Source organism: Haliotis rufescens, unplaced genomic scaffold (assembly GCF_023055435.1).
Source record: "Haliotis rufescens isolate VD_foot unplaced genomic scaffold, xgHalRufe1.0.p SCAF_2, whole genome shotgun sequence".
NCBI lineage: Eukaryota > Metazoa > Mollusca > Gastropoda > Lepetellida > Haliotidae > Haliotis > Haliotis rufescens.
In genome coordinates this window covers 56910380-56935567 of record NW_025963890.1, presented here as the reverse complement: position 1 = coordinate 56935567, position 25188 = coordinate 56910380, and the positions used below count along the sequence as shown (strand labels likewise).

The 25188-nt window shown below is 36.7% G+C and overlaps 1 protein-coding gene across 1 annotated transcript in view; it reads right to left on the bottom strand.

The window, feature by feature from the left end:
• LOC124141355 (choline transporter-like protein 1) overlaps positions 1–24918 on the bottom strand; it is a 269963-nt gene extending 245045 nt beyond the window's left edge. The window contains exon 1 of the mRNA XM_046509349.2: positions 24786–24918. The gene's annotated coding sequence lies outside the window, so the exon portion shown is untranslated. The remainder of the gene's footprint in view (positions 1–24785) is intronic.
• Positions 24919–25188: the final 270 nt, after the last annotated feature.

Here is a 25188-nt window from a genome sequence, read left to right as displayed (position 1 = left end):
ACTATAAAATTCCAGTTAGGCTGGAATTATGGAGTTAAATGTTGGCTGGACGAATGAGTCTATGCATGGTCAAATCAAAATCGTATAACACAATCGACATTAGGTTCATAAACAACATGGCAGATTTTGATCGATTGCAGGATTTGCAGAGCATGTGCACTGGCAACTGAGCATCAACAGATGTTTTCCAAATCTTTCCATATTTTTAATCAAAGTGCTCAAGTGATTTGATGTAATTCGTGAAGAAGACCCATCTTATTAGAATGAAGATCTTGATTATTGATCAGATTGTCTTGACTGGGTATCGGCATTTAGGTTTGAAGGGAATCTAAGTGATATAAGAGGTGGAATCTGATTGGTCAGTAGGAGGGACATAGAAGGGACATAACTCATAATCACCACTGGTGGCGCTGCGAAATGGACAAGGGTGGAAAATGGACTTTTACTGTCAGTTAACGCCCTGGCCTCGGGATGATGTCTTAAACATTTATAACTGTGGAACCTGTAATCATGGAAACATTAGATTTGAACCTGCAACCAACTGATCCTGGAAGTAAGGGACACAACTCTGTATAGTAGGCTGAGATGCTCTGTCATCTGTGTCCACATATCACAAAGTTCAAGGTCAACTCAGTAACCCAGGAGGAGACAACTGCTAACCAGTCTCTACAACTCAATTCAATTATGTAATTAATTTTGAGAGACAAAATCAACTGGTCAGATTATCGACATAACTGTTCAGACTGATAACCAGCTTACTTCCACATTAATACACACACTGAGTAATCAAAATAGTTATTCAGACAAGCCTTTGACATCAATTTGTTCTCATAACAATAACATGAATTACATCTTGATTGCTCTCAGTGGTTTGGCTTTCTTGATTGCAGTTTCTTTTCGATTCCTATTTCACAAATGTGACACAAAAATGTTCAATATCCTCATTATCAGTGTTGTTTTTTCCAGATGTCCATCATATCCATTATGATCAGTGATTGGTCGCGAACCTTGATTGATTGCTAATGTCCATCACTGATCGTGTTAAATAAAATGATATTCCGATAATGATTATATCAATGATACATAATAACAAACATATACTGTCGTCAGCTCTTCAGTGATATGCCCTCAAAACACATTCACACTTAAGGAACAAGATTGTGAAAACTTTAAACATTATAAAAGGCAGGTAAAATAAGATCTAATATCAGGGACATATTACTCAAAAGAAGTGAAAGAACTGTTTTTTCATAAGATTATCATGATTATAGTTAATTTGTTACTAGTTAGAGACCATATCATGACAGATAAAAAAAATGGCTGTTCTTTAACTTCTTTTGAGTAGTATACAAGTTGACAAAATACAATGATAACGAGTGTCGATGTTCAAATCACACCAATACCCCACACTGGTAGTCACTATTTCATTACACAAAAATCCACATTCTAAAATCAATAGATCTTGTTTTCAGTACATACTTGAATCCTGGAACGGAAAGCAAAGGAGACAATTTGTCTGCCAAGATGACCTTGCCACAAACAATTCAGTTCAAAACATATATTTGCTTTTCTTTTAATAATACATCTCCTTCAAATGTCAAGAAAGAAAGCATAAACAAAGTCTGACAATAATAGCTTTCAAGATTACTGGCAAGCTGTTTGATTACTCTGACACACACATTAATAAATTTAAACCAACATTCACATGTATACATGGTATACAGGAACAGGCTGAAAACCAACCCCAGTATGAAATACTGGTGACTAGACTTCTACACAAACACATCTCCGTTCACTTACTTCCTCAGATAAATTGTATATTGTGCAGCCATTCTTTTTCAAGGATTTTGAAAACATCTTCAAATCTCCTGCAAGCTCAACCTGCTCAATGTACTGAAATAAGCCAGCCAAGCTGATATATTGATTTTCTTCTCTCACAAAGATGTCGTTTAACCAGCAAAATATACATCACTTCCAGCAAATTAGACCATGAAAATATTCCCCATATTTGTCATTTTGATACCATTATCTGCCAGTTTCACATTTATCAAGTTTATTATCGAAGATATCAGGTTCCCATGGCAACTGGTGACCCATAGTGCCAATATAAGACACTTTAAGCTGGCTATGGTTAACTGTTGAAAAATCTCAGTTGGTTTGCATACACAGTGCATTGTAACTGATTGATCATTCCCATGTTGTTCAAATTATTGGAATTATTTTGCAAAAACAGCGTTAGAATTAATTCATAAATGATTATTCATGCATCAAATTATATGAAAACATCAAGGATGAAGCAAAACATTGGCACAATGTCTGCCTCAACTTTTAACATACGAAACCATTATTCAACATAAATATCATAAGGGATAACCATGATCACTTCAGTCTAGGTAAAATAGATTCCTGAAATTACTAGTCTGCAGGTCTACAGACAAAATAGCATACCTAAATAACATGAAATTAACAACAATTAACCTTTTTGGATGAAATCCCAAAGAAATTAGCCTGGCTGGCAAGACAGGATATTATCAAGTTGGTAAATGTCCTCTCTGTCTCTTGGGAAATTTCCCTGATACTGACCAGATTACCTCTACATAACTGTAATAGCAACCATCTCATCAAAACAAGGACAATCCTCATAATAGTAATTACATCTTCATAACAAGCCTGATGAATAGACATGACTCCATTTTTATGATCACATATTATTTTGTCTTCACAATCCATCTTGGACAAAAGGTCATCAAAAGAAGCCTTTTAAAAAAATCTATCTTCATTTTATGCACGGTTCCTTGTGGTGGTAATAGACAGAGACACAATGTCAGGGCAGGTTTATAAACTGATCCCCACTATGGGACATTTACTGCCAAGATGTTCAGTTCAAAGTAGTCCGTAACAGCCAAAAAAGATGACTTCATTTCGTCCTATGACACCGAAACAATAATTGCTCGTTTCATAATGGTCTATTGTCATTATAAATTTGCAAAAAAACATACGCTACCTTAAACTTGAAAGACGAGCATTCTTCAGAGTAGATGTTTCCTTGAACAAACACATACATCAAGGAAAAAGGACTTCAAAACACTTTAGTTTACGGAGGTTTACACTGGATGACTGGCAAATGAAATTTGTGAATATAGTCAGGGGTCCGGAAAATTTAAAATCCCAATCGGACATTTGCATTTAGGCCACGCCCCCTTCAAATAGCGTATTTTAGTACGACTTTTCACACACATTACAAGTTTACGTATTCATAATATGATGAATTATGAATTGTTTCAATTTAAATTGTTTAATTCACCGGAAAATTAATAACAAATAATATCATTTTAGATTTACATGGAAAACATACGTTTGTTTCTTTTATAATAACGATCTGTTAACGTAGTGAACGGTCTAATTAATATTCATGAGTTATATTCATGAGTCTGCTCAAGTGTACGTGTTGTAACATTTGGATCGAGACTATTATCCCATATTTGGTTATCACGTGACCTCACGGGAATTTTTTTTTTTAAACTAAAGATTTTTTTAAAAACAAGACAGATAATTTAATCACAAATACAAAAATATCGTTGATAGCAATAGTTATTTGAATACTTTTTTCAACTGTACTTATTTATTGACCATAAAAAAATTGGATATCGATCGTCCGAGAAAGCAAAATGGCGGTCAATCAAGATTCAATATACGACTAGCTACTGAAAACAATAAAATCTGCAAATCCTCATTGTATGTCAACCAAGTGAAAGTCGTTAGCCACGACTTACAAAATGATCGTCCAGACTTTGAGGGTTTGGCAGATCCGCTCGACTGATCTGCATCGGTCGACTGGCTGTCGTCAGGCTTTTGCTTCTTGTCTGAGGTTACGTATCGTAGCATTGTGAGGATAATGCAAGGTATTAATGTACAGTTGTAAACACCTTTCACTCAAATTAACAAGATGTTCTCAGTAATTAATCCTCGATTAATCAGTGTCAACTCAGTTTATTGCCTATTACCATGATTACAGTGATTGACCGATTGGACTATCATGTAGGTACGATGTATTTACAGCAATCAAAACAAACAAAGCTTGTCAGTGTAGTTAATCTTCATTGTGTTGCGACTGCAGACAGAAACTGCTCAGTCCTAACTGTTGATCATGTCCGGTCAAAATTTAAGAATGTCCGGACAATACTTTTTAAAATGTCCGGTAAGCAATATTTTAAAACGGACATTTGAGATTCCCAATCGGACATGTCCGGCGCATATGACGGTTTCCGGACCCCTGAATATAGTTCATGTTACTGTTTAATGGCCATTAGTTCATTGGTAAACAAAAGCTGGATATAAACAAAATATATCTAAACGTTTTGGTCTGTCTGTTTCAATCTGCAGTTGAGAAATAACTCCAAGACACTTCAAAGATTCCAGACACCTCAAATACGTTATTATGTAGGGGACCAGTCATATATTTATGTGGTGGGTGGGTCAGATGGAATCAGGGAGGGTCAGCAAAAAAATATGACAGTCTCTAGGGGAGGGTCATAAAAACTAATACCCATATTTGGGGAGGGTCATGAAAAAATGGACATTTTGTAACAAAATATATAAGACAGCCACTACCTGAAAAATTGCAAAGAACAAAGCATGGGTTATTTCACGATAAAACATTGATCTATGATGACGTCCTTTCTGGAGATTTTAATATGCGCTCGCAACTTGATGACATCATATATTGGATGAGGTTATTTTTGAGAGGGAAGTGTCAAGTAAGTTGTATATGAACATTTTGGCCAGTCTATTTTAATCTGCAGTTGAGAAATTACTCCATGACACTTCAAAGATTCCAGATACCGCAAATACGTTATTATGTAGGGGACCAGTGCGCTGGCACTTGATGACATCATATATTGGATGAGGTTATTTTTGAGAGGGAAGTGTCATGTAAGTTGTTCCCCATATGTATGTAGCTGGACTACACAGATATATGATGTAGATGAACAATCGCATCCAAAAGTGGGAGAGATATATGACAATCAATATTAGGAGAAAACGTACTGATAATCGATGTTAGGTTTGTAAGAAAATGCAGGAAATACCAAACTTAACCCACCTGTTCGTGAAAATGGACTTGTCCGACATTTCCTAGGTAAGATTCTATTTAGGGAGTCATCATTATTAAAGTCTGTATAAATATTTTTAGAGCTTGTACATATTATCAACATCTTTAAAGAGGCTGAACATGATGTTGATATTTCATATAAGAAATATATGACTTGTGGTCATTGTTTATCGTACAATAAAACACTCATGGTTTACTCTCCCAGCACTTACCCTCATCATTTATTTCTTGAATAAAGTGCTTTTGCATTTTGTCTTTTGCGGGAAGGAACATGAAAAAAATGTACTAGGACATTTGCAGGGTCATCCAAAAATATGACAAGCATGAGGGGAGGGTCATTATTTTCAGTACGTTAGTACACCAAAAACCTCTGACTCACTCCCTCCATCCCCATAATAAATGACCGGTCCCTAAGACTCTAGTGCTTGTTATTTTAGTAGCTCTAATGAAGTTGTATTTCCAGCTGTATCTAGACATTTTAGTCTCTGTAGGGTTGAGAGTGAATCGAATTTGTCTTTCAAAAACTTCAGATTTAATGAGGAAGCAAGAATACATACTTAGAAACTATCAGTTCTTAAGTACAATGATGCTGAGTTTCATTGAAATAAATGACCAATTCGGAAGAACGTTAAATTACAATTCTTATATCATTTATCCAGTGTGTATGAGGTTAAGATCATGATACATGCATGCCTTGGGTAGGACAGGTTCAGAGTTGCTTCAAGATTGTTGAAATATGTCATTATGATAATATATACTAATCAAAAGATGCTAAGCAACACCCGATGTTTTCTTGCAACTCCGTACCGCTTCCATCTCCAGGATTCCCAGGACAAATAATACACATTAATGTTCATGTATTAATTAGGATAATTTAAAGGGTGACCTGGGGGCACTGGTGTGCCAGTCATCTAAAGTGCTGCCAGAAACCTATGATTGTGGGTTCAAATCCCGGTTAGCCCCGATTATGTTTCTAGGTTTGTCAGCACCATACCCGTGCTCATGGGTTTCATCGAAGTGGTAAATGTCTGAGACCTGCATCACTTTGGGCTTTCCTCCAAAGTTATGCTGACACGCCATGATATTACTGGAATAATGTTAAAAGCGGCGTTAAACCCAACTCACTCACTCACTCACTAAAGGGTGACCTCTGAAAAGAGTCACCCTCTCTTGTCATGGTTGAAAATGATAATAGCAGCAAAGAGACACAAGCTTTTTTAAAATGTATATATAAAAACAATGGTCTCAACAACTGTGCCCAAAAGCATTTAAGATACTTGAAAAAAACACATCCTTCTATGTCTGACAAAAAAAACCATGATTCCCAAACACTAGGAAAGTCAAAACTCTTCCTCAAAGAGGCATCATCCTACAAGTGACCTACTTCCTGCACTAATCATGCTGATAAACACCAACCACTGTACTTTGTAGAACAGAGCCAACATGAGCCTTGTCTGTGATGTGAAATATAAGTATGGATATATACACTGAATGATACTGATTCTTAGATACATTGACAAACGATACCATAATAACTGGACTCCAGATTATGCCCTGACTCTGCAATATACAACACCGAGGACCCTGCGTTACTCAATTATAGTCTGTCATGGCAGAATGTGAGGAGATAAATCTGTGTTTGGAATTGAGAAGGTGTTGTCATTGATTTGAAACCTCTAATTATTTCCTTGAAACCTTATTTTTCTGATTTGGTTTCAACAGCCAAGCAGCCATTGATGAAATGTCATAAAACATCAATCATAAACACTGGCGACATATCAAGGTTTGTTAGCGTCCCCAGATATAAACATATTACTGATGTTATTATTATCACCTCACATCTGCGTAGCTGCAACATCTGGATATAAAATGTGAAACAAGAAATAAACTACTTGGGCTCTGAGATTGAATATTGTGTATCCATAGCGAAGACATTCGTATGGATACTTCAAAATGTGTATTGTCATCAGCTCGAGTCAAGGCCAACTTAATTCGAGTGAGAGAGGAGCTTTGAACACTGTTTCCGTCTTACTGCAATAACAGTCCTGTTTTTGTTTGTTTGTTCAACAACGCACACAGCAATATTCCAGCTATATGACAGCGGTTGGTAAAAAAATCGAGTCTGGACCAGACAATCCGGTGATTGACCTCATGATCATTGATCCATGCATCAACCAAGTCAGTGAGCCTGATGACCCGATCCCGTTATTTGCCTCTTACAACACCCCTTTTACGGCAAGCATGGGTTGCTGAAGACCTATTCTATCACGGATCTTCACGAGTCTGTGGGACAAAAACACAATGGGACACGAGACATCATGGTATGGTGCTGTCACTCAGGAATATATCATATCTGAGTGAGTGAGTGGGTGGGTGGGTGGGTGGGTGGGTGGGTGAGTGAGTGAGTGAGTGAGTGAGTGAGTGAGTGAGTGAGTGAGTGAGTGAGTGAGTGAGTGAGTGAGTGAGTGAGTGAGTGAGTGAGGTTTTACGCCACTTTTAGCAATATTCCACCAATATCATGGACTTTGTACATTCTACTCATGTGGGGAATCGAACCTGGGTCTTAAATGGCATGACAAGCTAACGCATTAACCATGTGGCTAACCCACTTCCTCGTTTCATCAGGGACACTGTGCAGAGTAGCGTCCCTTAGATTTACCAAGATACCAGTGATAGTGGGTTCAAATCCCAGATTCACCCTGATTATGTTTATATGCTCATGGGTCTCCAGTACCACATTAAACAACAAACAAACAAATCCAGTGAGGTAAAGACCTGCATCACTTTGGGCTTTCATAAGTCATCAAGCTGACAAGCTGTGATATAACTGAAATACAGTAGAACATGGATATAACGAACTACAAGGGACCGGAGAAATCAGTTCGTTATATACGTTGTTCGTTAAATACCTTAACGCTCGGAAACGTCTGCCATCTTGGCTAAAGCAAAACACAATACTCAAACACGTTTAAACATGTTCCTTCCCGCATCTACTGGTGATTCAGTTAAAAAGTACCCAATGATACAACTTCAAAACATTTTGATCCAATGGTAGGAAGAAATTGTATCTGAAATTATCATTTTATCAGAATAACATATTCCAATATCGTGTTATTTTAGTTACAGCTTTCACTACAAGTATATATATTTAAAATTATCAGAACCATAAGCGTAGCACTTTGGTACACATGATTGCTATTGACGGATATTTATTTCTCAGTTCGCTATACATGTCACTAATTAGTGGTAGATGGGCCTTGTCGGGGATCAGATATCAGTTCGCTATATACTTTAGTTCGCTGTAGAGAGTTTGTTATGTACGTAAATTTTATATGATAATATATAGGAGATAAATCGGGGATTTTGTAAAAGTTCGTTGTCTCCGTTTGTTTGCTCTATCCGTGTTCGTTAAATCCGTGTTCTACTGTACTGCTGATTGCAAACTAAACACTCAATCACTCACTCACTCATGAAACAGCACCACCCATGAATGGTTCAGCAAATGATAATGCATGTATCATACAGGATGAAAAGTCTTGTAATTATTCTAGGTATCTCTATATTGTTGCATACCTGTCTTAAACCTTGTCCTAAAGTAGCAATTGACATCCTACTATAGCCATACACAACACTGTGGATGATTGACAGGCATGTTAATAGAGCCCTTCAGCTGGATGGACAATGTTTATACATTTCACTTCCAGCTATGCTACAATAACACAGCATGGGCTCCATGTGCCCAACACCTCCGCACCATCAGGCCAAGGGCATGATAACCTGCCCACGATGATGCAGGTGGAAGGAGAAAAGTGCTGTTATGTTCACAACAGGTTAGGATGAGTAAGCCAATTGTCCTCCTGGGCAATAAATAGCTGGGAATACAAGACAGATATGAGTATTTTGTTATCATCTTTGGGATGAGAGTGAGGTTTTATTCGTATAACAGTACAACAGCTGCGGGGTTATAACACATCTTCCTGAGGCAAGGGAGTTATCTGCCTGTAAAAATCCAGTTTGCACCCTTGCCCAAAAAACTAGGCTGGAATTATTGAGTTATACTTTGGCTGGATTAATGAGTCTAGTCATCGTCAAATCAAAATGTTTCACGAAATTGACATCCAGTTCATAAAGAACATGGCGACTGCAGTGCAGATTTCGGTAGATTGTAGGATTTGCAGAGTATGGGTACAACTAGGAGTCGACAGACATTTTCCAAATCTTTTCATGTTTTCAATGAAGGTTCTCAAGTGACTGGATGCACTTTGCAAGGTAAGACCCGCATTATAACAAAAATCTTGATTAGTTGTCATAGCGACTGATTTACGACACCCATTGTCTGAAGAACATTTAATTGCAAAGGCTCATTACCCTGGAGCCATGACATCTATATGCCTTGAAACACTTAATTGCTGTTATTTATAAGATGCTAATCCTAATTGTTAATCCCCATTTTTGTGTACATCGACCGTCTGCCACCCTGAACGAGATGTGCAATAATGTAACTGATGAATTACTGTTTACATTTATATTTATTACTTACTAAATGTCAGGTGACCATGGCTATATAAGCCTTGGTCCAGAGAGATTGAAAGAAAAAGAAAGGTCTTACCCTTAGCCTAGCTTGGGTTGTTGTCTAGGTGCTCCGGGAGCACCCAGCCTAACCCTAGCTAACTCTGACTAAGTGATGCAAATTAGGTGCCCAAAGTTGACTTGTATCTTTTATCAGATACATGTCCAAAAAATAAGTATATCCATGTAATCTGAATTACAAGAGTTAATTGTTCAACCATAGAACTGTGTGCATCTGCTTTTCTTAAGAAATATACCCATTAAAAAGGGCAGGTAACTCTAACCATGACATATTCATGACTAACTTGCATTCCAAGACAAAGAGCTAAAGTTCACCAACACACTACAGATATGACATTAAACTGGGTTCCCAATAAAGCCATTATATGTGTCACTTAATCTAAATACTTTACAAAAGCAGGGCTCCAGATAACATTTTGAGCCATTGAACATGTCCTCATATGTTATCAATCATATTTAGAAAGACAATACATTTTACCCCTCTGGTCCAATCTTTAGGCTACATATTAACCTGTGAGTAGACCATTTTTAAACATAAGACTTCTATTTTGCATCTGTCTATGTCAGTATATCAATCATTAAAGAAAGATATGTAATGAATTGGGTTATGGTGATTTATCTTGCATATTTTACACAAGTACGCAGCTTATCTGGATCTCTGCAAAGTACAGTGGTAATATATAAAAAGGTGAGTGAGTACGGACCTACATCGCTTTTACATTGTTCCAGCATTTTCATGGTGGGGGACCCCAGAAATGGGCTTCACACATTGTACCCATGTGGGGAATCAAACCCGGATCTTCAGAATGATGAGCGAATGCTTTATCCACTTGGCTACCCCACTGCTCATACAATAAATGTAAGTACACATTCAACTTGAAGCAAACTGGCCAGTTGTGCTAAGTTATATCTCTATACTTACCACCACTGCAGCGTCCTGAACAAAATCCACTGATACAGGAGCAGTATAAGGAATAAACGTAAGCTCGGACACAGCACTGACCAGATTATCGCTGTCTCCTTTGACTTTAGTTTCCCTTTCAGCACTTCCTTATTGGCAAACTCAAGTTTGATGGCATAGTTCAATCTTCCACAAACTGGTTAACCTGAGCGCTAAGTGACAGCTTCCTAGTTCATAGGACTCTAATCAGGCTGAGTAGACATAGATGGGATGAGGCCGAGTTACTTGTCAGCTCAGACTTGGGTTGGTTTCATGTACAGATGAACAAGAGCATGACATTGTAGATATGAACCAGAAATGGACATGAGTCGGTTCAATGTAAAGATGGACAAGGGTTTGTCTAATGTAAAAATGGATAAGGACTTGTTTATTGTAAAGATGTATAAGGGTTTGTTTAATGTATAGGTGGATAAGGGTTTGTTTAATTTAAAGATTGACAAGGGTTTGTTTATTCTAAAGATGGAATAGGGTTTGTTTATTGTAAAGATGGACAAGGGTTTGTTTAATGTATAGGTGGATAAGGGTTTGTTTAATGTAAAGATGGACAAGGGTTTGTTTATTGTAAAGATGGACAAGGGTTTGTTTACTGTAAAGATGGATAAGGGTTTGTTTAATGTAAAGATGGACAAGGGTTTGTTTAATGTAAAGATGGACAAGGGTTTGTTTATTGTAAAGATGGATAAGGGTTTGTTTAATGTAAAGATGGACAAGGGTTTGTTTAATGTAAAGATGGACAAGGGTTTGTTTATTGTAAAGATGGATAAGGGTTTCTTTAATGTTAAGGTGGACAAGGGGTTTGTTTATTGTAAAGATGGACAAGGGTTTGTTTATTGCAAAGATGGACAAGGGTTTGTTTATTGTAAGATGGACAAGAGTTTGTTTATTGTAAAGATGGACAAGGGTTTGTTTAATGTAAAGATGGACAAGGGTTTGTTTATTGTAAAGATGGACAAGGGTTTGTTTAATGTAAAGATGGACAAGGGTTTGTTTAATGTAAAGATGGACAAGGGTTTGTTTATTGTAAAGATGGATAAGGGTTTCTTTAATGTTAAGATGGACAAGGGTTTGTTTATTGTCAAGATGGACAAGGGTTTGTTTATTGTAAAGATGGACAAGGGTTTGTTTATTGTAAAGATGGATAAGGGTTTGTTTATTGTAAAGATGGACAAGGGTTTGTTTAATGTAAAGATGGACAAGGGTTTGTTTATTGTAAAGATGGATAAGGGTTTGTTTAATGTAAAGATGGACAAGGGTTTGTTTAATGTAAAGATGGATAAGGGTTTGTTTATTGTAAAGATGGATAAGGGTTTCTTTAATGTTAAGATGGACAAGGGTTTGTTTATTGTCAAGATGGACAAGGGTATGTTTATTCTAAAGATGGAATAGGGTTTGTTTATTGTAAAGATGGATAAGGGTTTGTTTATTGTAAAGATGGACAAGGGTATGTTTATTGTAAAGATGGATATGGATTTGTTTATTGTAAAGATGGATAAGGGTTTGTTTATTGTAAAGATGGACAAGGGTTTGTTTATTGTAAAGATGGATATGGGTTTGTTTATTGTAAAGATGGATAAGGGTTTGTTTAATGTAAAGATGGACAAGGGTTTCTTTATTGTCAAGATGGATAAGGGTTTGTTTATTGTAAAGATGGACAAGTGTTTGTTTAATGTAAAGTTGGACAAGGGTTTCTTTATTGTCAAGATGGATAAGGGTTTGTTTATTGTAAAGATGGACAAGGGTTTGTTTATTGTAAAGATGGACAAGGGTTTGTTTATTGTAAAGATGGACAAGGGTTTGTTTATTGTAAAGATGGACAAGGGTTTGTTTATTGCAAAGATGAACAAGGGTTTGTTTATTGCAAAGATGGACAAGGGTTTGTTTATTGTAAAGATGGACAAGGGTTTGTTTATTGCAAAGATGGACAAGGGTTTCTTTAATGTAAAGATGGACAAGGGTTTTTTTATTGCAAAGATGGACAAGGGTTTGTTTATTGTAAAGATGGACAAGGGTTTGTTTATTGTAAAGATGGATATGGGTTTGTTTAATGTAAAGATGGACAAGGGTTTGTTTATTGTAAAGATCGATAAGGGTTTGTTTAATGTAAAGATGGACAAGGGTTTGTTTAATGTAAAGATGGACAAGGGTTTCTTTATTGTAAAGATGGATAAGGGTTTGTTTAATGTAAAGATGGACAAGGGTTTGTTTAATGTAAAGTTGGACAAGGGTTTCTTTATTGTCAAGATGGATAAGGGTTTGTTTAATGTAAAGATGGACAAGGGTTTTTTTATTGTAAAGATCGATAAGGGTTTGTTTAATGTAAAGATGGACAAGGGTTTGTTTAATGTAAAGATGGATAAGGGTTTGTTTATTGTAAAGATGGACAAGGGTTTGTTTATTGTAAAGATGGATATGGGTTTGTTTATTGTAAAGATGGATAAGGGTTTGTTTAATGTAAAGATGGACAAGGGTTTCTTTATTGTCAAGATGGATAAGGGTTTGTTTATTGTAAAGATGGACAAGTGTTTGTTTAATGTAAAGTTGGACAAGGGTTTCTTTATTGTCAAGATGGATAAGGGTTTGTTTATTGTAAAGATGGACAAGGGTTTGTTTATTGTAAAGATGGACAAGGGTTTGTTTATTGTAAAGATGGACAAGGGTTTGTTTATTGTAAAGATGGACAAGGGTTTGTTTATTGCAAAGATGAACAAGGGTTTGTTTATTGCAAAGATGGACAAGGGTTTGTTTATTGTAAAGATGGACAAGGGTTTGTTTATTGCAAAGATGGACAAGGGTTTCTTTAATGTAAAGATGGACAAGGGTTTTTTTATTGCAAAGATGGACAAGGGTTTGTTTATTGTAAAGATGGACAAGGGTTTGTTTATTGTAAAGATGGATATGGGTTTGTTTAATGTAAAGATGGACAAGGGTTTGTTTATTGTAAAGATCGATAAGGGTTTGTTTAATGTAAAGATGGACAAGGGTTTCTTTATTGTAAAGATGGATAAGGGTTTGTTTAATGTAAAGATGGACAAGGGTTTGTTTAATGTAAAGTTGGACAAGGGTTTCTTTATTGTCAAGATGGATAAGGGTTTGTTTAATGTAAAGATGGACAAGGGTTTTTTTATTGTAAAGATCGATAAGGGTTTGTTTAATGTAAAGATGGACAAGGGTTTGTTTAATGTAAAGATGGATAAGGGTTTCTTTATTGTCAAGATGGACAAGGGTTTCTTTAATGTAAAGATTGACAGGGGTTTCTTTAATATTATGATGGACAAGGGTTTCTTTAATGTAATGCTGGACAAGGGTTTCTTTCTTGTAAAGATGGACAAAAGTTTGTTTATTTAAAGATGGACAAGGGTTTGTTTAATGTAAAGATGGACAAGGGTTTGTATATTGTACAGATGGACAAGGGTTTCTTTAATGTAAAGATGGACAAGGGTTTCTTTAATGTGAAGATGGACATGGGTTTCTTTCTTGTAAAGATGGACAAGGGTTTGTTTAATATAAAGATGGACAAGGGCTTGCTTATTGTAAAGATTGACAAGGGCTTGTTTATTGTAAAGATGGACAAGGGCTTCTTTATTATAAAGATGGACAAGGGTTTGTTTATTGTAAAGATGGACAAGGGCTTGTTTATTGTAAAGATGGACAAGGGCTTGTTTATTATAAAGATGGACAAGGGTTTGTTTATTGTAAAGATGGATAAGGGTTTGTTTAATGTAAAGATGGACAAGGGCTTGTTTATTGTAAAGATGGACAAGGGCTTGTTTATTATAAAGATGGACAAGGGTTTGTTTATTGTAAACATGGATAAGGGTTTGTTTAATGTAAAGATGGACAAGGGTTTGTTTAATATAAAGATGGACAAGGGTTTCTTTATTGTAAAGATGGACAAGGGTTTGTTTAATATAAAGATGGACAAGGGTTTGTTTTATGTAAAGATGGACAAGGGTTTGTTTATTGTAAAGATGGACAAGGGTTTGTTTATTGTAAAGATGGACAAGGGTTTGTTTATTGTAAAGATGGACAAGGGTTTGTTTATTGTAAAGATGGACAAGGGTTTGTTTAATGTATAGATGGACAAGGGTTTGTTTAAAATAAAGATGGAATAGGGTTTGTTTATTGTAAAGATTGACAAGGGTTTCTTTAATGTTAAGGTGGACAAGGGTTTGTTTATTGTACAGATGGACAAGGGTTTGTTTAATGTTAAGACGGACAAGGGTTTGTTTAATGTAAAGATGGACAAGGGTTTGTTTATTGTAAAGATGCATAAGGGTTTGATTAATGTAAAGATGGACAAGGGTTTGTTTATTGTAAAGATGGACAAGGGTTTGATTAATGTAAAGATGGACAAGGGTTTGTTTATTGTAAAGATGGAGAAGAGTTTGTCTATTGTTAAGATGGACAAGGGTTTGTTTATTGTAAAGATGGACAAGAGGTTTGTTTATTGTAAAGATGGACAAGAGGTTTGTTTATTGTAAAGATGGACAAGGGTTTTTTTTATTGTAAAGATGGACAAGGGTTTGCTTATTGTAAACAAGGATAAGGGTTTCTTTATTGTCAAGATGGACAAGGGTTTGTTTATTGTCAAGATGGACAAGGGTTTGTTTATTATCCCCCGCCGCGCGAAAGCGCGAAGCGGGGGATATAGTATTTACGACCGTCCGTCCGTCCGTCCGTACGTCCCACCTGTTTGTTGTCGCGATATCTCAAGAACTAAACACTGGATTGTCTTCATATTTGGAACTATGGTGTATATACAGACTCCGCAGACACCAGTCGGTTTTGGTGACCTTGATCCCATTTTCAAGGTCACAGCAGACAAATCTGCTTTTAGAGTTGGAAACCGGTGTTGCCGCGATATCTCAAGAACTAAACACTGGATTGTCTTCATATTTGGAACTATGGTGTATATACAGACTCCGCAGACACCAGTCGGTTTTGGTGACCTTGATCCCATTTTCAAGGTCACAGCAGACAAATCTGCTTTTAGAGTTGGAAACCGGTGTTGCCGCGATATCTCAAGAACTAATCGCTGGATTGTCTTCATATTTGGAACTATAGTGTATATACAGACACCGCATACACCTGTCAGATTTGGTGACCTTGACCCCATTTTCAAGGTCACAGCAGGCAAATCTGTTTTTGGAGTTGGAAAACGGTGTTGCCACAATATCTCAAGAACTAATCGCTGGATTGTCTTCATATTTGGTACTATGGTGTATATGGCGGGGGATATTTCGTCACTCTGTGACAAATACTTGTTGTAAAGATGGACCAGGGCTTGTTTATTGTAAAGATGGACAAGGGTTTGTTTAGTGTAAAGATGGACAAGAGTTTGTTTAATGTAAAGATGGACAAGGGTTTGTTTAATGTAAAGATTGACAAGGGTTTGTTTATTGTCAAGATGGACAAGGGTTTGATTAATGTAAAGATGGACAAGGGTTTGTTTAATGCATAGGTTGATAAGGGTTTGTTTAATGTAATGATGGACAGGGGTTTCTTTAATGTAATGATGGACAAGGGTTTCTTTCTTGTAAAGATGGACAAGGGTTTGTTTAATGTTAAGATGGACAAGGGTTTGTTTAATGTAAAGATAGACAAGGGTTTGTTTATTGTAAAGATTGACAAGGGTTTGTTTATTCTAAAGATGGAATAGGGTTTGTTTAATGTAAAGATGGACAAGGGTTTGTTTAATGTATAGGTGGATAAGGGTTTCTTTAATGTAAAGATGGACAAGGGCTTGTTTAATGTAATGATGGACATGGGTTTCTTTAATGTAATGATTGACAAGGGTTTTTTTTCTTGTAAAGATGGACAAGGGTTTGTTTAATGTTAAGATTTACAAGGGTTTGTTTAATGTATAGGTGGATAAGGGTTTCTTTAATGTAAAGATGGACAAGGGTTTGTTTAATGTCATGATAAACAAGGGTTTGTTTAATGTAATGATTGACAAGGGTTTCTTTCTTGTAAAGATGGACAAGGGTTTGTTTAATGTTAAGATTTACAAGGGTTTGTTTAATGTATAGGTGGATGAGGGTTTGTTTAATGTAAAGATGGACAAGGGTTTGTTTAATGTAATGATTGACAAGGGTTTCTTTCTTGTAAAGATGGACAAGGGTTTGTTTAATGTTAAGATTTACAAGGGTTTGTTTAATGTATAGGTGGATAAGGGTTTGTTTATTGTAAAGATGGACAAAAGTTTGTTTATTGTAAAGATGGACAAGGGTTTGTTTAATGTAATGATTGACAAGGGTTTCTTTCTTGTAAAGATGGACAAGGGTTTGTTTAATGTTAAGATTTACAAGGGTTTGTTTAATGTATAGGTGGATGAGGGTTTGTTTAATGTAAAGATGGACAAGGGTTTGTTTAATGTAATGATTGACAAGGGTTTCTTTCTTGTAAAGATGGACAAGGGTTTGTTTAATGTTAAGATTTACAAGGGTTTGTTTAATGTATAGGTGGATAAGGGTTTGTTTATTGTAAAGATGGACAAAAGTTTGTTTATTGTAAAGATGGACAAGGGTTTGTTTAATGTAATGATGGACAAGGGTTTGTTTAATGTAATGATGGACAAGGGTTTCTTTCTTGTAAAGATGGACAAGGGTTTGTTTATTGTAAAGATGGACAAGGGTTTGTTTAATGTAAAGATGGATAAGGCTTTGTTTATTGTATAGATTGACCAGGGCTTGTTTATTGTAAAGATGGACAAGGGTTTGTTTAATGTAAAGATGGATAAGGGTTTGTTTATTGTAAAGATGGACAAGGGTTTGTTTATTGTAAAGATTGACAAGGGTTTGTTTATTGTAAAGATGGACAAGAGGTTTGTTTATTGTAAAGATGGACAAGAGGTTTGTTTATTGAAAAGATGGACAAGGGTTTGTTTATTGCAAAGATGGACAAGGGTTTGTTTATTGTAAAGAGGTATAAGGGTTTGTTTAATGCAATGATAAACAAGGGTTTGTTTATTGTAAAGATGGACAAGGGTTTGTTTATTGTAAAGATGGACAAGGGTTTGTTTATTGTACAGATGGACAGGGGTTTGTTTAATGTAATGATAAACAAGGGTTTGTTTAATGTAATGATGGACAAGGATTTGTTTATTCTAAAGATGGAAAAGGGTTTGTTTATTGTAAAGATGGACAAGGGTTTGTTTAATATACTGAACACCAAAAGAAATGCGAGTCAAGAAGGTATAGGAAACATGATGTATTTTGTTTCAGCTGGTATAAACATAATAATGATGGGTACAACACAATTCATTAGCAATAAGAAAGAGTCAGTTCTCTGGACATCAGACATCTTCTGTATCCATCAACACAACACCACGTGACCATGCTGAAGTCAACTGAAGTATGGGTACACCTCAATACCTGGTATGGCCCCCATTTGCATTCACAAGCGTGACATACCGTCTGTGCATGGAGTGAATAAGACGGTTGATAGTGTTCATGGGGATGTGACGCCACACCTGCAGGATGGTAACCTCGAGCTGTGCAGCTGTCCTTAGCCTCGGACATGCCATGTTCAAACGTCTCTGCACTTCATCCCACAAGTGTTCAATAGGGTTGAGATCAGGACTAAGAGCCGGCCAGGGCATGGTGTTGATATTGTGCTGTTGCAAGAAGGCTTGAGTAATCCTGGTGGTGTGGGGACGAGCGTTATCCTGTTGAAATTGGAAGTTGCCATGTCTTGCAAAAAACGGTATAACCTGGGGCCTCAACACCTGATCGATGTAACGCTGAGCAGTGACACCATTGCCCCTACCAGCTCCAACGTTCTGAAAGATTACAAGGTCAGTTCTCTGATTTAACCCTATTCCACCCCAAACCATGACACTAGGATCACCCCACGATTTCCGTTCAAGGACACACTGGTCATGATAGCGCTCACCGCGACGGCGCCATACTTTAACACGTCCATCGGCACAATCAACACAATACCGACTTTCATCAGAGAACAGAACTCTTCTCCACTGCTGATGACGCCAATTCAAGCGTGCTTGGGCCCACTGTAGTCTCAGGAGACGGTGACGTTGAGTGAGAACAGGACCTTGTGATGGTCGCCTACACTGAAGCCCTCTGTCACGAAGTTTCCGTCTTACTGTGTTGGAACTTACGGCCCTCCCGTGGTTTCCAACGACGTTCCTAGAAGTTTCACTGGCCGACAGGAAACGTTCTTGCAGATGTGACCTGTGAATGTGATGGTCCTGACGTTGTGTTGTCACACGTGGTCTGCCGGTACGATGCCTGTCTCTGGTGCTGTTGGTTGTCTGGAATCTTTCCTGCAGACAGTAGATGGTGGAAACGTGGACGTTAAAGGTGTTTGCAACTCTCTGAACACTCTCACCAGCTTAAAGTTGCCCAATAGCTCTCTCACGATCGATCTGTGACAGTCGTGGCATTGTCACTGACGTTGATGAGTGAATGATTCACAGTGACACTTTTGTGGCTTTTAAAGACAACATCTTCACGGACAGTTTTTGCGGCATAAGCAGCATGAGCTTTTCGTGCGTATCCATCCCACACTGACTTCAACGTCGGTGCGTTTGAGTGCTGTGGATTAAGAGTTCACTGCCCTTAACTCTGGTTAGGGTCATTTTGAATCAATTAAAGCCCATTGCAATGGAACCATAGCAGCCAACCGTTTTCACAACCATTTTCCCATATTAAACAGGAACTTGAAGAATTCGCGTTTATTTTGGTGTTCAGTATATAAAGATGGACAAGGGTTTGTTTATTGTAAAGATGAACCAGGGTTTGTTTATTGTAAAGATGGACAAGGGTTTGTTTATTGTAAAGATGGATAAGGGTTTGTTTATTGTACAGATGGACAAGGGTTTGATTAATGTAAAGATGGACAAGGGTTTGTTTAATGTAAAGATGGATAAGGGTTTGTTTATTGTAAAAATGGACAAGGGTTTGTTAATTGTAAAGATGGACAAGGGTTTGTTAATTGTAAAGATGGACAAGGGTTTGATTAATGTAAAGATGGACAAGGGTTTGTTTAATGTAAAGATGGACTAGGGTTTGTTTATTGTAAAAATGGACAAGGGTTTGTTAATTGTAAAGATGGACAAGGGTTTGTTTATTGTACAGATGGACAAAGGTTTGTTTATTGTAAAGATGGACAAGGGTTTGTTTATTGTAAAGATGGACAAGGGTTTGTTTATTGTAAAGATGGACAAGGGTTTGTTTATTGTAAAGGTGAACAAGGGTTTGTTTATTGTAAAGATGGACAAGGGTTTGTTTATTGTAAAAAAGGACAAGGGTTTGTTAATTGTAAAGATGGACAAGGGTTTGATTATTGTACAGATGGACAAGGGTTTGTTTATTGTAAAGATTGACAAGGGTTTGTTCATTGTAAAGATGGACAAGGGTTTGTTTATTGTAAAGATGGACAAGGGTTTGTTCATTGTAAAGATGGACAAGGGTTTGTTTATTGTAAAGAATGACAATGGTTTGTTTATTGTAAAGATGGACAAGGGTTTGTTTAATGAAAAATGGACAAGGGTTTGTTTAATGTAGAGATGGACAAGGGTTTGTTAATTGTAAAGATGGACAGGGGTTTGTTTATTGAACAGATTGACAAGGGTTTGTTTAATGTAAAGATGGACAAGGGTTTGTTTATTGTAAAGATGGACAAGGGTTTGTTTATTGTAAAGATGGATAAGGGTTTGTTTATTGTACAGATGGACAAGGGTTTGTTTAATGTAAAGATGGACAGGGGTTTGTTTAATGTAAAGATGGACAAGGGTTTGTTTAATGTAAAGATGGACAAGGGTTTGTTTATTGTACAGATGGACAAGGGTTTGTTTATTGTAGAGATGGACAAGGGTGTGTTTAATGTGAAGATGGACAAGGGTTTGTTTATTGTAAAGATGGATAAGGGTTTGTTTAATGTAATGATAAACAAGGGTTTGTTAATGGTGAAGATTGACAAGGGTTTGTTTATTGCAAAGATGGACAAGGGTTTTTTTTTCAAAGATGGACAAGGGTTTGTTTATTGTAAAGGTGGACAAGGGTTTGTTTATTGTAAAGATGGATATGAATTTGTTTAATGTAAAGATGGACAAGGGTTTGTTTATTGTAAAGATGGATAAGGGTTTGTTTAATGTAAAGATGGACAAGGGTTTGTTTAATGTAAAGATGGATAAGGGTTTCTTTATTGTAAAGATGGACAAGGGCTTGTTTATTGTAAAGATGGACAAGGGTTTGTTTAATGTAAAGATGGACAAGGGTTTGTTTAATGTCATGATGGACCAGGGTTTATTTATTGTAAAGATGGACAAGGGTTTGTTTAATGTAAAGATGGACAAGGGTTTGTTTAATGTAAAGATGGACAAGGGTTTGTTTAATGTAAAGATGGACAAGGGTTTGTTTATTGTCAAGATGGACAAGGGTTTGATTATTGTACAGATGTACAAGGGTTTGTTTATTGTAAAGATGGACAAGGATTTGTTTAATGAAAAGATGGACATGGGTTTGTTTAATGTAAAGATGGACAAGGGTTTGTTTAATGTCATGATGGACCAGGGTTTGTTTATTGTACAGATGTACAAGGGTTTGTTTAATGTAAAGATGGACAAGGGTTTGTTTAATGTAATGATGGACAATGGTTTGTTTGTTGTAAAGATGGACAAGGGTTTGTTTATTGTAAAGATGGACAAGGGTTTGTTTAATGTAAAGATGGACAAGGGTTTGTTTATTGTAAAGATGGACAAGGGTTTGTTTAATGTAAAGATGGACAAGGGTTTGTTCTATGTAAAGATGGACAAGGGTTTCTTTAATGTAAAGATGGACAAGGGTTTGTTTAATGTAATGATGGACAAGGGTTTCTTTAATGTAAAGATGGACAAGGGTTTGTTTAATGTAAAGATGGATAAGGGTTTGTTTAATGTAAAGATGGACAAGGGTTTGTTTAATGTAATGATGGACAAGGGTTTGTTTATTGTAGAGATGGACAAGGGTGTTCTCCACAGAGGGACAAGGAATGATGGAAGGATGGACAATGAAGGGTTCATTGTGACGATGGACAAGAGCCTTCTTCATTGTAAAGATGCACAAGGACAGGTTCAATGAAAAGATGGACAAAATCATTCTGCATCCTGAAGATGGAAATGGCAGGGTTCATTGTAAGGATGGACCAGAGTGTTTTCATCGTACAGATGGACAAGAGCGTTCTTCATTGCAAAGATGGACAAAAGCATGTTCATCGTAGAGATAGACAAGGATGTGTTCAATGTACAGAGGGACAAAAGAGTGTTCATCATGTCATCATATCGAGAGCATATTGAGGGTGTAATGATGCACCAAAGCTCTTATTCACAGCATTTTGTTGCCTTCAATATTATACATCATACATACGGACATGTATTGCGATACATGATGATACAAAATACATATTCATAACATATTTAACAATAAACATAATTATCTAAATAGCGATAAATATGAGCTTGAAAAGCCATCTGTGTCCTACAAATCAGCTGTTTGTGATCCTGTTGGCTTTCCTGTTTCCTTTTGTGACGGACAGTTATGAAGGCAGAAACAGTCACCACCTTAACACGGACTTCATGGCCTTTGTGTTTTTATTCTGGCGTATTGTACCATGACCAATGTATCGATATGTTGGTATTGTGGCCTTCCGTATTGTTGCCCCCCTAGAACATATACTGTATTGCACTGATAATGGCACATTAAGGCCCAGTCTGTTCCTATTCCCTAATGATATCCCCACATCTCTGTGACTACTGATTTGCATGCTTGCAATCAACACTGACAAACATGAAATAAACATTGATGTAACACCTGAGTGATTGCAATTTACGCCTGAAACAACAACTAAGTGCTTCAGTGAGTATCCCAACCCCAAGCGTTGACTTATTTAGATGTTTCTCAATTTTGCACTAAGTGAATGTTCTGCAACAAACAAAATAAAGGTCCAGTGGGGTACACAAATGAATAATTCATTCTACTCTGTTATACCTCTAGGATTAATGGTAGTTTGCCTTGCTACTGCTTCCAAACAAAATTAAATTTGTAAAATTCCTTTGTGATGTCAAGTAAACTTGAGGAACTCTACTCAACATTTTCACAAAACGTTTTACTGCTTGTGCCATTTCAATCTTGATCCATTTTATTGGTTTTTCTATCAACCTCATTACCCAGCAAAGAAAGTTCATTGTAGCATATAACAGTCACAATAATTATAGATCGTTATGGATCAAAATAATTGTTTGCTATAGGAATTATACCACATGTTGAATAACATTTCAATTCAAGGAAATGTTGATTTCATGGCGAAATGAACAAGCAATGAACATCGATGCCAAACTGACATATACTGTAGTGACAATCATTTGGTTCAGGTGGTGATTTTATAAAGACCAAGAACTGTATGGTTAATAAGCATGTCAATACCTCGGACAGATGAAGTACCTTGTAGGGTAGAAATGTATTAGCTATGTTATTTAGGCTTCAAGAGATAGTGCTATAGCTGACTGACAGATATACATCACAGCCCAAGGGTGATATTGACCGTTAATGCACCCATGTGACTTGGCAATGAAATGTTGTTTATTTCACCAGGGACAGATCATATTAATAATTCACTGCAAAACTAATTGGAAGCCTCTTGCATTTTGTATGCTTTGCATAGTGTAATTAGTTGTACTGTAGAAAGAAAATAAACATCGGAATATAAAAAGAAAGTTGTCTCTTTCAAAACTTGATAGATCTACAACATGATTAAAGAAAAACATTTATGTCTTGTTTGTATATTGTATGGGATTTATATTAAATCCATAATTGATTTTATTTATATAAGATAATTTCATAAACATCAAGCTTCATACACTCAATATCATGACAGATTAAAAGACATGAGTTGAACTTGAATGCTTATTACCTATATCCATTAGTATTTATTTGACTGAATGTGAAATTAACTGAAAATATATACAGTAGCATTCTCATTTCTTCAGCTGATGGAACTACACCAAAGGAATATTTAGGTCATTTCACTTGTGTGGAATCAACCATGATGAACCCATTACCACTGGGAATAATGTTGACTTTCCTTCGATTTTCTCTGTGTCTCCTCAAGCATCGACAGTTTGCCTCGTCATACATTATATATGAGTTGTGGATATTCTTAGCAACATATGAGAAAACACATGATAACACTGTCATCAGCAAATTTGCTGTCAATCAAATTGCAATTTTAACCATGTAAATTTCACAAATAAAGAAAGGGCGGAGCCAACAGCAACGTGTCATAATAACCTGTTTAAATATGAGCGATATGTTTAGCTGGGGGCATGTCAAAGAATACGCTTGCTTCGACTTGTCTGCAACTGAGTCCAGCACACACCAGGGCCACTATTCACCAAAAATCACTGATATTATCCATGATCAGTAACAGAGCAAGCTGTCACTCCAGTATAAACAGTCAAATGGTACATTCATGGAAAATCAATCAGATGTGTTTACCCTCTCTCAGCTTGCGCTCCAAGACGTGGCTACTCGCAAATACTCAGACCAGCTGGAGAGTGCTTCTTTTCTCCACTGTTTCCTCTCAAACTCTTTATTTCCCCAGATCAGAAACTATCTATATCACTATCACGTAATGGTCTCGCCATGCAATAGTCTATAATGACTGTGTATTTTACGCTTTCTCGGCTCTCTGCAGCTATTTCACAGCGACAGGAATTTCTATACATCCCCGTCTGGAGCGAGCAAGTGCACGCGGACGTCAGAGAGAGCTGCTGTGGGAAGTAAGATGCACTGCCGTCACACTAGGTCGTGTTTTGACTATCTTTTCCCTATCGAACAAATACCCTTTAAAAACAAATACCTAGTTCAAGATGATTTGGAACATAATTAGAATGCAATAACGCTCGTTACAGGTCATGTGCACTGTGATTTACAGTCCTGTTTTGATGTAAGCTGGGATGAGATTTGACAAGTTGCGAACGATTGACAGCACGATCGCTACCATGCACACGCCAAGTGATGTTTATGGTGTTTAGAGCTTTCTGGTCGTGGAAAGAGGATAAATGCACGATAGAATCCAAAAATATTGCTTACAAGCATGCAAAGGAAAAACAAGAATCGTTCTTACCGTGTATTTAGCTGGATCTGACCTGGCGATAAAATCCACCGAGATATCTCATTTATGTTTGCCAGAAAGCGGAATCGATGTGGTAAAGCTGGCTCACGCGTTGAGCAATGTCGTAAAAGGCGCCAAACGCTGCATGTTGTTAACATGCTGCGTGATATTGCATAACTTGACAAAATTCGACAAATATTAAACCATGCCATGTGTAAGTATCAGTTAATTGAAAACGTGTATTATTAACTCCGGAAACAATCAGTAGTAATGTAAGATTTATGTACATACACATCATATCGCATCGGTAGTGAAATAAATGTTTTCTTGAAATAACAGGAAGTAAAAATGCAAGGAAAACTTGTAATTAATGAGGAGATAAATGCTAGCAAACTTCAACAAAGAGCCATATGGG